This window comes from Camellia sinensis, chromosome 2 (genome assembly GCF_055761805.1).
Source record: "Camellia sinensis isolate YWXY chromosome 2, ASM5576180v1, whole genome shotgun sequence".
Classification (NCBI taxonomy): Eukaryota; Viridiplantae; Streptophyta; class Magnoliopsida; order Ericales; family Theaceae; genus Camellia; species Camellia sinensis.
This window is the reverse complement of record NC_138962.1, coordinates 169,433,261-169,446,267: the sequence shown is the minus strand read 5'-3', so window position 1 is coordinate 169,446,267 and position 13,007 is coordinate 169,433,261.

Below are 13,007 nucleotides of genomic sequence, written 5' to 3'. Positions count from 1 at the left end.
TGCTTCTTTTACTTACTATGTTGTTTTTATTGATGATTTTAGTCATTTTACCTGGATTTATCCTCTTTCTTATAAAATAGAAGTATATTCTATGTTCTTAGAATTTAAATCCTATGCTGAAAATTAGTTTTCAACCTCTCTTAAAATTTTAAGAACTGATGAGGGAGGAGAATATACTTGTGGTCAATTTGAGGCTTTTCTCAAAACTTCTGGAATTGTTCATCAGCTTAGTTGTCCTCATACTCTATCTCAAAATGGAGTTGCTAAGAAAAAACATAGACATATTATTGAGACAACCATCACACTGCTCGATCAATCATCAGTGCCTCTAAAATTCTGGTTTGAGGCTCTTGTTACTGCTGTCTATTTGATAAATAGAATGCCTTCTCCTAAATTGGGTAATCTTAGTCCCTATGAGGTGTTGTTTCAGATCGTTCCAGACTATGGTTTTCTCAAAGTTTTTGGTTGCAGATGTTATCCATGGTTGGGATCTTATATAGATGTTTGGAACCAAGATCTCTATGAGGTGTTGACAAGTGCAGCTCAAGTGCCAATGCCATGCTTCTCAACAGCTCAAGTGCCAATGACCATGCTTCTCAATAGTGACAATGCACACAGATTTAAGTCTGCAATGTCTAAGTAGCAACAGTAGCACAAGGACATGTTGTCTACGTCTGCTAAGTCTAAGTAACAGCAGTTGTGCCAAACCTCTATAGTGTGTGTAGGTTAAGGGTAGTCTAGTGCATATTAGTCAAAGAGTAGTGTATGTTAGAAAACCCTCTTAACAACTATTTGTTAGATTCTTAAGACAGTTATACTATTGTGTCTATGTAACTCTAGATCTGCTGTTGTAAAGTTGAGTTGATTCATTTTGTTAAATAATATCTTTTTAGTTGTTTCTCTCTCTTTCTCTTCAAGATTATCGCTATCATCATCAAGCAAAAACAAGCTTTGCCGAGCAAGAATGATTTCCATCGAACAATAAATTCGAATAACACTACTGCACAAGATTTTCTACAAGTTACATGGTTGAATTCAATAAAAATGCTAAATTTTCAAGACAAATAATGGTAACCAAATAATGTCACTCTGCCAATCATGATGTCGACTACAAATACAAGACTAACATTGCTCGAAGGTTATTCAACTACATGCTTTTTTGGGAAGTGACCATGCCGTCATCACTAAAAATTTGATTACAATTACAAGCCCGAAAGTCAATTGCATGCCGCAATGGCTAAATTGCTAGCCGAATTACTTGCCGACTATAAGAACTCGTGAAGAAGTAAACATTACACCATTTTTTCTGGCTTGACGCAACAAGCGCAAGGTCAAGCCCTGTTACAAATCTTTTATCAAAGGTGATTAACACGAAGATGAGCAAGAAATAAGATAAGATTCTCATTTATTTTCCTATATATGATTTCTTATCAAGTGAAAATTTATGCATTATGCTATCTTATTTTGCATATATATTGATATAATTTATCACTCAAACTAGGGGTGTGCAGCGGATGGCTCGACCCGCCACACCCGCCTGACCCGATCCGACCCGCCGAGTTTTGGGTCGATGCGTGACATGTGGCGGACGGATACGGGTTCATATTTTTCATTTTCTCAGGTTTGGGTCGGGTCGGGTCGCAGGTGATCCGCTAATTTTATCTGTTCACCCGACCCGTCCGCCCCTCACTTATTTCCCCCCTGTGTTGCCTCTTTTTTTTCATTTCACGTTTTGTAGCCCTAGGTTCTTCAACATGTCTCTGTCTCTCTCAACTCTCTCTCTCTCTCTCTCTCTCTCTCTCTCTCTCTCTCTCACACACACACAAAGGTGACTGACGAGTGGTAATCGGCGACAATGATGGCTACCGACGATCGGGATCGGCGACAATAGCAACAAGCAGCGATCGAAACATCGATTTGAAGGTATTCTTCTCTTCTTTTCTTCTCTTCTTCTCTTTGGTCGTGGATCTTCTCTTCTCTACCTTTGTTCTGTGAGTGTGCTTTGTGTTTTCTCCTCTCTTTGATATTCTTTGGTAATGTTTTTTGTTTGGTTGATTTCAGATTCATGAATAAAATGTTGGAGGTAGATTGATGATTTTGTTTATCTTTTGAGATTCAGCTTATAGAAATGCAAAATCAACTAAATAAATGCTCTCAGTTCATTTTGATTGTCAAGGAGAGCAGATAGGATTAAGCCAGTGGAATCTGTGGATTTTTATTTTATTTTTTTTCCTTTCCTTGTTTTAGTGTTTCTAATGGATCTTTGAAATTTGTGGTTGAATCTCTGAAATTTCTGGTCAGATGGTTGTGCTTTGTTTTTTTGCTTTAAAAAATTAATTTTGTTGTGTTAAGAACATACATGCCAATAAATTATTTAATTTCTGATTTTCTTAACCCACTTATGATTCCAGTTTCTGTTGAAAAAATCACCCCGCCTCTGATTTTCAGGTCAAGAGATTGCTGGCTTTGCTTGTCAAGTCTGAGTTTGGAGTCGCATCTAATCACTAGTATTGGGAAACATTACTACTGTGCACTTGCTAAAGGACCCCTAATTGAAGATTATGTGCTCATAAAACCTGTTGAGCACATTCCTACTACCATTGCATCTCCCCCAGAATGTGAAACAGAGTTAATTAGATTCTAGAAAAGCCTGAAAATGTATTTCAAGAACCAAGGGAAGGAAGTTGTTTTCATCGAGTGGGTTTTCAAACGCGGCACTCATGCTAATCTTCAGGTAAATTTAATCTCCATTTCAAATGTTTTTAGGTTGTGTAGTCATGCACAAGGGTATGGTATGTAAAGTAGATTGCTTATGGTTTTTGTCTCACATTGTGAACATGCTGACAAGAGTTTATATAGATTTTTTTCTACTTGGCTCTCTCTTTCTCATGTTACCCCCTCTTTCGCTCCCTCTCTAATACTTTCCAATAAGAGGACAATCAAACTTCCATACGCCTCAATAGCATGATAGATTGCCTCCTTAATGTTGACCATTCGGCGGGAACAATTTTGTGCCCTCATAATATCATTTTATCTACATAGAGAATGAGTCTATAAACTTACTTTTGTACCTCTGTTAAGACTTGATTTTGTAATATATCCAATAATGTGTTTACAGCATCACATTGCTTACATTCTTTTGATTGGTGCTTTTATTCTTATTTGAACTATCTCTATTTTTTTTCTTGCAGGTTATTCCCATTCCGTCATCCAGAACATTTGATGTTCAAGATATCTTCAATTTAGCTGCTCAAAAGTCAGGGTTTGAATTCTTGGTGATAAAAGTAAGTTTAATTCTTCTAGTAACTAATCTCTATATGGCATTTTTATTGTATTCTGATGTGTATATGATTTATACTGTGTATGACTCCAAAAAAATCTAAAATTTATACTGTGTGCACAATATAAATTATGTTGAATTATATTGAAAATTTGTTGAATTATGTTGAGGAAGTGCACATGTTAAATTATGTTGAAAATTTGTAAAATTTCAAACCGCCAAACCGATTTGTATCTATCTGCCAATCCGCTAATCCGTTCAATCCGCACCCACCGGATTGGCGAACGGATGCGGATTGATTTTCTCCAATCCGCCAATCTGGCGGACGGATGGCGGATTGGAGGTTTCGTGGCCGCAACCGACCCGCGCCCACCCCTAACTCAAACTCCTGAAGTTACCTTTTAGAATTTGTCTAAATGGTACACCAAGGAGTGACCTGACTTCCATTTGTAGAATGTTAATATTTTTGCACGACAAGAAAAAATAATTAGAAAGTACGTGATTTTTCTAACTTTGAGAGCGCATTGTTTAAATATTTCATATGATTCTCTTTCAAATGTAGGTGCCAACTTATGCCTGAAGTCAACGAGCAGTGTCAAAGAAGTATCATGGAAAAGTCAACTATCACCCACTGAACCATCACATATTCATTGCACACCATTGTTCTTGTCTGACAACTGGAATTAGAAATACATCTCAAAGCTTGATGATGAGGTAGCCTTGCTAACAAAGAAGAGTCATGCTGAAACCATTTTTGCACAAGTGTTGTATGGCAACCCTAAAAAAAAATATGAAAGCAGAGGCTAGGCCCCAATGTAACGCCCCAAAAATAATGACAATTAAACCATCTCACACTATTAATTAAATAACAACATATGCGAAAGTATTATCTTTCATTCATATGATTCCATTGTACAAAAGGTAAGACATGCAGTTATACATTCATAAGTCCTAACCATGAATCTACAACATGTGCCACAAGTAAGCAATACGAAATAAAAGTGAAACCAATGAAGTAATGCCCTATTGGCTACAACTTTCCAAGACAATTCTGGTTACAACAAAAGTGAATTTGAAACTCAATACAAATAAAGCCTTAGGCTTGTACAAAATAATTACAACAATAACCAAAAGAAGCTCTTAGCTTCAAGCCCTCCCAAGCTACGGCCTTGGTGGACGCATATCATTTGCACTTGAAAATAATTTTCCACATAGGAAAAGCCCAGTAACAAAGTTATAAGGTGAATGCATATAAAATGCTTGTGTCAAAACGTTTTATATCTCTTTCCAAAAACCATGCTATGCCAGATTATACCATAATTCATGAAATCATTTCCCTTACAATAGAAAATAGGGCAGTGCATATAACACAAGGAATCTCTAGGTACGTGTCTGAAAGTAGGCCATACAAGAACTACCATTGCCATTTCTACAAGTACTAACTGAAAGGCTCAGCACCTAACCACACAGGTTTTTAGACTTTCACCAAGGACACACAGGCCAACAATAATACCTCAACCACATCCCCTACCTAGATTCACCAAGATATTCACCATTTTTTCTCCAAACGATAAACATTTTCAATGTGTTAAGTATGCAACCATGTTCAATGCAAATGAATGAGAAATTACTTTCAATTTTCTTAATTCTCATGCAATTTCTGCAACAATCATAGCAATGCTCCACCGATAACCAAAAATAAATATCTCTAAATAGATAGATAATTTACAATAAAGATAAACTTTCCAAAGTTTCAAGATGGGAGTGATAATGCATATCCAACTCCACCATCATCATCATCATCATTCCAATTCCATAAAACCCAACATCATTTCCATTTCCTCTTTACAAAATCAAATATGTGCATTTTAGGGAAAAAAAATTCCATTTTCCTTTATAAATCAATTCCAAGGATAAAAATCCACCATTTTATCACCACTCATCCACATTTACAAACCCACAATCATATTCAAGAACCCCTTTGAAAACCCCTTATTTGATTTTTAAATCAAAATCCTAGATTTTGTCCACAAATTCCCAAATCACAACATTGTTTAGAAAATCAAATAACTAACATAAAAGCCATACAAAAGTGTGGAGAAATCTGTACCTTAAAGCTAGAAGACAAGGGAGAGAGTGGAGAAACCTTGATGAAGCCGAAAATCAACTTTGTTTCAATTAAAATGAAGCTTTAGGTAAGCTCTACCTTTTTATCAAAGGGACTAGGGTGTACAGATCAATAGATTAAGAGTATTTGGAGTTTGAAGATGAGTTTTATAGAAAGAATGTCTAGATTTAGGATTTTGAAATGTTTAGAGAGAGAGAGACATGAAAAAATGACTAAAAAAGTAAGTTTTACGAACTGATATATGCACAAACCGCTCGAGCGACCAGACACAATAAGTGAGACCTCTCAAGCGAACAAAGTGACCGCTCGAGCGAAGATATATGCGCCGGCCTGCAAAAGTACTTAGAGTTCCCAATGACCGCTCAAGCCAAGACCGTTCGAACGCAAGAAACACCATTCGAGCGAAAAAAACACCCTCCCAATAAATATACTGGAAGTTCTCAAAGACCGCTTGAGCGACCAAAAGACCGCTTGAGTGAACTGACCAAAATCTGGGCAATAATTTTATTGAAAAACAAAGTCCCGACCTATTCCAAACACAATAAAGACATCCAAACGACCAAACTCAATCAAGAATAAGATGAATCAGGGTATGAACAACCAAATAAGACAAAGAATCCCGGATCCAAAACAATAAATGGGTCAGATCTAAACCGTAATCGTTATAACCTTTTCCCCTTAAGGAATTTCATCCCCGAAAATTTTAAAATCAACACAATCACCATTGTGTTTAAATCAACATAACAGTGATCCAACCATCCTCATAACCATGACCTATCCACCGGTCATTCATTCTCATAACAACGATGAACAAAGTTTTCAATATTGAATTTACAATTCACTTTTTTCAAAACATATGCAATGTTTCACATTTAATCAACATAAAAAGATTTTCAAACAATAACAAAAAGGTCCGGATACTTCTCCCAGACTTCCATCTCATGTTCCCAAGTCGCCTCCTCAACACCATGGTGTCACCACAACACCTTTACCATTGGAATTGTCTTGCCTCGCAAGACTTGGTCTCGTGTATCTAAGACTCTAATCGGTCTCTCCTCATATGAGGCATCCTCATCTACCCCTAACTCAGTCCAATCCAACACATGCGACGGATCCGGCTCATACTTCTAGAGCATACAGATATGAAAAATGTCATTGTAGACCACCTGAACTCTCTCTGTGCGCCCCCTTTCGGAGAGGCGCGAATTGGGTTCTTAGCTACTACAGTTCGGACTCCTGTCACGGTTCTGAATCTAATCTCACAAAGTGTAATGTAAGACTGATAAATCACCAAAGAGTCCCAAATTCGGCAATTGGTTTTGAAAAATCAATTTTGAATCTAAAAGCATCAAACATTGACTGCTTTGCCAGATTTCAGAGTCGCCACCTAAATATTTTGTTTTTGGAAAATTTAGGAAACCCTGACTCGTGCCAAAGGCCACGTGTCCGTCATCACCAAAGTTGCCTCGTCTCGGGAACTTGGGTACGAGAGGGGAAGGTCCTGAAATGAGCACTCCCGCTCGCCCGATCAAAGGATCGGCCTCTACTAAACATGATATTTTGTTTTTGTAAACACATGTGTTCTTATTCCGATTATTAATCTACCATTACTACGTGATGCGCACAGCACACAAGTATAGACTAGATCGCCTAAATTGGAACAAAATAATTCAATGTTTGTTTTTTGAAAATGGTTTGAATTTGCCACCCTCAAGTGGGCTTAGAAATGCGGATTTGTCACCAAACAAGGTGGGCTTAAAACATGATGATTTGCCACTCCAAGTGGGCTTAAAACTCACATTTTGATGAATTGTTCCAATTCAAGAAATGAAGCCCTCATCCACAGGCATTCATGCAGTTAATCACTTAAGCAAATAGCCTCATGGCAAGCATGCAAAACATGGAAACACTTACACTCATGCAAGGATGCTAAAGCGTAAACACTTACAGTGTACTCCAAGCCAAAACAAAAGCTAATTAGAAATCAATGCATGATCCTAACTATACAAGATGCCTAATGCAACGCATGCAAAAATGCAACTAGGTAGGCTCGGCTATCTAAGATGGCATATGAATGCAATAATTTGATACACGTATTCAAAGAAGTGTATTGAAATATGATGCCTTTGACTAGGAGGAACCCTCAAAATAGGGTTAAAGCCATTTGAACACCAACCCTACCTCATGTTTAAAAACAACCTTAAGGCCAAACCACCCTCAAAGAAAATTGAAAAACGAAGAAATGGGGGAGGTTGCAGATATGCAATGCTGATATAGCATGCTAGAGACCTTAAAGCATGCTAGCTGCACAAGCATAACATGTTTAGAGACCTAAGCATTGAAACAAGTGAAGGACACAACACTAGAATCATGTTATACAATGCTCAATGGATCAAACCTGCCCAAAATAGAGCTATAGCAGGCCAAAACAGTGGCTGAAATGTGATGAAACTTAAGCACAAGAAACAAGAAAAGCATGCTCAACTTATGGCTCGCAAGCAAGGCACAAAGCTCAACTCTCAAACACATTGAAAGAGTGATATTTATGAGAGTATGGCAGAAGTATAAGCACTGAAATCGCATGCCAAATGATGACATATCATGCAAACATCACAAGTATAACATGCAAGAGACCCTAAAACTCAAAGCTAGTCAAGGCATTCACACAAGAGGCATGCAATACATAGTCTAAATAACCAAACCAGCTCTGGACAGAGCTCAAACATGCCATGTTAAAGACCAAAAATATGCTGAAATGGTAGCCCAAGAGTTTAGACAAGCATGCATGCAAATTGGCTCATGATCAAGGCATAAGGCACAATTCTCTAAAGCATTGAAAGCGTGGAACATGTGAGAGTGTGACTACACTGTATACCCTGAAATCATGTCAGAAATGAGGCTAAGGCATACAAACACCTCAAATAAAGCATGCTAGAGACTTTGAAACTCAAAGCTAGTCAAGGGCCTTTACACTACAACCATACAAAGCAAGCCTCACATGGCCAAGACCACTTAAAACAGAGCTTAAGTATGGAAAAACATGAGCAAAATCATGCTGGAGTATAGCCCAAACATGCTAGAATAATAGGCTAAAGTGGCAAGCATATTAAGGCTAATGAACAAGATTGCACTACAAGTGCAAAAACCAAGCAAGAGGTGACCCCACCAACCAAAATCAGAGTTAAAGCATGTCAAAATAACACCAAAAACATGCTAAGATCAAGCCATGAGATGGTAGAAAAGCATGCTCAACTATGAGGCCAAGAACACAAGCAAACAAGATACAAGGAGAGGAGATCACCCCCTCCTACCTAGGACCCCAAAACAACCTTTGTGACACCCCGAATCTACACTATTAGTTGCAGTCAAGGGAGAGTCACTAATGAGTCCTATGGTCAATAACCAAGTAAGATCCCAGATCGCTGGATGAGTCAAATTAGCCTCCCTTCTAAGTCCGACTTTCTTAGGCAGCGCACTACCCTTTTTGACAGATCTTAACAGGTATTGACACAAGGTCTCATAAGCAACGATAAGGTGTATTCATATAAGTATTAGAACATAAGCACATAACAACCACGAATATCCTTAATTTCAAAAGCTTGTTCCATTACATTACATCCCAAAATGAAAATTTAAATATTTATATGAGCCTTACAAAATATCAAAAGGGAAATTTTTTTTAACTTTTCAAAGATAGCCAAAAGTCTTCGAAGGTTTCAGGCTCGTCGTCTCCAGCTATAAGCTCCTCTTCGGCACCTGGCATGATACATCGTGAGCTTTGAATGCCCAGTAAACACACACACACCCCGTCCCTTTTTTCCAGTCCAATACACAATCACAAATATAACATTAAGTAGTAAAGCATGGTACTCAACTAAATAAATAAAGGGTAACAAGTTAGATGTTAGTAAACTAGAAATCCCCCAACGATACTTCATCCTCCCAACCACAAGAATCGGACGCAGATTATTCAATATGCCCCCTCTTTTGCTGCTTTGTTGCAGACCTTACCTCGGATGCCTACCAACGGTTATGTATCGCGTAGCGCCAACCACAGGGCCTCAAAAGAGATGGTAATAATGGGCCTTGCCCAAATCCCTCCTCACACCAAACCACCTATGGGTCCGAATACAACCGCTTCGTTCAAGGGTTCTGAAAACCACTTGCGCAAGACTTTAACTTCCAAATAGGAAACGCATCCCAACAATCCATACATCACATTTTATCATCTTTTCATTACTCAAGTGATCGAAAACCCAATACCATCCCAATTACGTTTTTCGAGGAGTTAAATATTTTAAATCAAGGTTAGACCAACTTAACAAGATAATAATATCCACATAAGCATGCATCATTAAGATGAAGAAGATAAAGAACATAACCATAACACGTACAATATCATGCCAAGATATGATCATAAGCTAATAAGCATTTTCATGAACACAAGAACATAAAACACCCATGCGCAACAGAATTTCCAAATTCAATATCACATAAGGATTAGAATGAAAGGACTATTTTAGATTTTTCACCAAACTCGGCCTTCTTATGGTTCGTAGAGAATTTAATTTAGTTTCCAGAACATGTTTCGGAAATGGGATAGCTTTTCTAGATTTTAAGTTATTTAGAAAACACTCCAGCGCTGTCCAGATTCGTCGACCGTTACGAAAATTTGACTTTCTTGCAAACTGCTCACTGTTTTTCAATGAAACCAATTTTAGTTTAAAGATAACTCCTTAAGGAAGATTTTGACATAAAATAGAGGTCCATAATAATTTTCTACATGTTTTTAGAAATTTTGAAAGTTCACTGCGAAAACAGATTCTAAGGCACATTACCTAAAACAAGAAGATTTGTGAGAAAAGAGATCCACTACGGGAAAATTTTCATTTTTTTTTGTGATGAAAACATGCTTACTAACATATATTAAACTCAGAAAATTTGCTTGAAGGTGTGCCTTTGGAAAGTTTGAGAGATTGGTATGAAAAAGATAGTTTTGTACCGAAATGAGGGAAACTACAAGAGAGGTAGAATCATGGCTCAACCCTTGTCATTTTTAACACAAGTAACTCATCAATAACACATCTGAAAACAATGTTTAGAACCCTTAAGAACATGTATTTGAAAAAGGAAAATGAAAGAGAAGGTTGTGTTGTGGCTTACTTGCTAGGCTTTGAACAAGATGGCTCTCCTCTTCCTTCCTCTCCCTCTCAAGATTTCTCTATTGGTCTCTTTTCTCTCCTCTAGGCCGAATGTGTGTGTGAGTGTATTGTTTGTGTTTGCCATGCTAGGGGGTGGTGGTATTTGTAGGCAAATTGTGGTTTAAAAAGACATGAAAGCCCACTAGTTGGAATTTGATGGAAAAGTTAGGATTTACTTAGAGTCTAATGGAATAGGGAGTGATTAGGGAACTTCATCAAGTGATTAGATAATATCTAGTTGGTCTCTAGTTGAAATGAAACTAGTATTGGGAACAAAACCCTAGATTTAGAGGTACTAGGTGTTAGGGTTCCTAGGATATCATAATCACAATTTCTTGAAAATAGGCCCCTCACAATCTCCTAGGGTGGCCGGCAATTGGGAAGGGAGATGGGGCATTTTTTTATTCAATTTAGCTACTAGGGACACATCTCCCAATGCATATATATATATAGCTCTCAATTTGATTGATGGTACCTATAGTATAAAAGTACATGTACTAGTTTTGGGGTAATTCTTGAATTTAAATAAAGAGTGAGGGCTTTGGAATTAACTCATGTATTGGAATCTTACTTATGTAGAATTAAATTAAATTAGGCTAAGGAACCTAATTCAGCTAGGATATTCCTGTTTTGATAAAAATAAAATAAAATAAATGCTAACCGACAAGATTCGAAATAATTCAAGGAACGGAGGGGCTTTAAGAAAATAATTCAAACATTAGGGTTTTTAAAGAGAATACATTTTTCAGGGGCTTCACAACCTTTCTACCACTGAAATTCCTCTGAGTTTCAGTGGTTAAAAGGCCAAACAAAGATTAGAACAAAAGCTACCAAAGATGGCTCAAAAGGCTTTGCAAGCCAAAGAGCAAAGGGAGGTAACTACCTCCTAACCACACAAGGCTCAAACCAACAATTCAAGACCTTTAAAAAAAGAACTTTTCAGATGTGAAAATCACCTTCAAAGTAGCATGCAAAGATGGCTAAGCTATGAAAGCTTTAAAAAGGAGAAAGCTTACCCTTGAAGAACAGCAACAAAACAGCAAGCTTTTGAGCCAAAACCAAGCCAAAATCACTCCAAGGAACTCAACAAGGCCTCCAAGAACCTCTAGTCCAAGGTCAAGGTGTTTGGTTAAGGATGCTAGTGCAAATATGCAAGAAAAACTCACTTTCAAGGCTAATATATATATATATATATATAGAGAGAGAGAGAGAGAGAGAGCGAGAGAGAGAGAGAAATAGCTCAACCAAAATTTTTGTAATCCTTGCATGCATATAGATGACCTCTATATATAGGAGATACAAAGAGCCTTCAAACAAATCCAACCCTCCACATGCATGCAGATGAGCTATCCTGCAAACAGTTGGCTCAAAATATCTAAGAAAATATCTGTTGAAACATTGGTGGCTGGCCGGCCATCATGGTGGCCGACAGTGCGTCATTGATGGCCGGCAGGGCCTATTGATGGCCGGTGTAACAAGCCCGCGGGGGACCTCGCTACAGCTCGGACTCGATTTGTAGTCACGGTTCTAAATCTGAACCAAAGAGTCCAAATCCGGCAAATCGTTTTGAGAAAACAGATTTTTGAAAGAAGTGCCAAACATGGACTGCTTTGCCAGATACAGAGTCGCCACCTAAATGTTTTTTTTTTAATGGGAAATTTAGGAAACCCTGACTCGGTGCCAAAGGCCACGTGTCCGTCATCACCAAAGTTACCTCGGCTCGGGAACTTGGGTACGATTGGGGAAGGTCACTTCGTGAGCACCCCCGCTCGCCCGATCAAAGATCGGCTTCTACTAACCATGATATCTATTTTTGAAAACATTGTGTGTTCTTATTCCGGTTATTAGCCTAGGTTACTATGTGATGCGCACAGCATACAAGTATAGACTGGGTCGCCCGAATTGGAACAAAACATTTCATGCTTGTTTATTTGAAAGATAGTTTGCTACTCGCAAGTAGGCTTAAAATGCAGATTTTGCCACCCTCGGGTGGGTTTAGAAAAGATGGTTTTGCCACTATCTAGTGGGCTTGAAACAAACATTTGATGATTCATTCCAATCCAGGTAACTCAACCTTCACCTACAGGCATTCAGGCAGTTATATCATATAAGAAATTAGCCTCATGGTAAGCATGCTATTCATGGCAGTCACTCACACGCATGCGAGGATGCTAAAGCATAAAACTTACCGAGTACTCCAAGCCAAAATAGAAACTCATTAGAAATCATGCATGAATCCTAAGTATACAGAAATGCCAAATGTAACACATGCAAAAATGCAACTATAGCATGCTCGGCTATTCTAAACATGGCATATGAAATGCTACAACTAATCATGTATTCAACTTGGAATTGAAATACAAATGCAGTTAGTATGATGCGCCGAGCCCGGTGCATG